Source organism: Wasmannia auropunctata, unplaced genomic scaffold, assembly GCF_000956235.1.
Source record: "Wasmannia auropunctata unplaced genomic scaffold, wasmannia.A_1.0 LD335214.1, whole genome shotgun sequence".
NCBI classification, from domain to species: Eukaryota; Metazoa; Arthropoda; class Insecta; order Hymenoptera; family Formicidae; genus Wasmannia; species Wasmannia auropunctata.
The window spans coordinates 354,647-355,460 of record NW_012027676.1 but is presented as its reverse complement, the minus strand read 5'-3'; the positions used below and the strand labels follow the sequence as shown (position 1 = coordinate 355,460).

Below are 814 nucleotides of genomic sequence, written 5' to 3'. Positions count from 1 at the left end.
TAATATATTATATACGTGTTTATACTATACATTATACGTATCATACGATACGTCATGCTGTAATATTACACGCAGTATTACGATTAAGAATATAAAGCGTGCCTGGAAAATCGTCGTATATATGTGTCGTGCGTGGGTGGTGTAAAGTGCATAAATCATTTCATATACTTGAACGGCTCGTGATTCAACGCCCTGTTACTATCAACTCTTCGCTGTTGATTGACCAAATAAAATTGTTGCCTGTATTATTGTAAAAAGCAGAACGAACACCGCCGGGATTTTCAAGCGCCGCGCCGCGCGGAGGCGCTCGATTGTCCGAACGTTACGTCATCCTCACGAACAGTTTCATTTTCTAAGCATCTGGCGCTGTACGCTCCGGTTCTTCTAACGCGGTTGCAAAATCGAGGCACAGTCAGGCATCTTATGAACGCTACTTTTTCACCGAGCTCGAGCGGGCCGAATCATTTTTTTTTTTTCGGCCCGCAACTATCATACAAGGAGAGCTCGTTAAACGACACGTTTTTACTTTCGCGTTGACGTATAAAGGGGGGGGGGGAGGGGGAACAGAGGGAGGATATTTTATATTCAAGGAAGAAAGAGGATTCCCTTCTCGATTGGCACAAAAGCTGCTCGACGACAAAAGGCCACGCCGCTGCCGGACGGCTCCCTTATCTTGCGTAATTGAAAGCCGGCGAAATCGTACCAGAGGTGAAATCGCGCTTTTGCTGTCAAATTACCGGTAAACTCAATCAAACTGCCTTATCCCTCGCCACTTTATTGCATCCTTTATCGCCCCGCCATTAGATCGAATTAT

The 814-nt window shown here is 45.3% G+C and overlaps 1 protein-coding gene across 1 annotated transcript in view; it reads left to right on the top strand.

The window, feature by feature from the left end:
- Positions 1–170, top strand: part of LOC105457496 (angiotensin-converting enzyme) — a 51,835-nt gene extending 51,665 nt beyond the window's left edge. Inside the window, exon 13 of the mRNA XM_011702191.1 lies at positions 1–170. This exon is cut by the window's left edge and continues 490 nt beyond it. The gene's annotated coding sequence lies outside the window, so the exon portion shown is untranslated.
- The last annotated feature ends 644 nt before the right edge of the window (positions 171–814 follow it).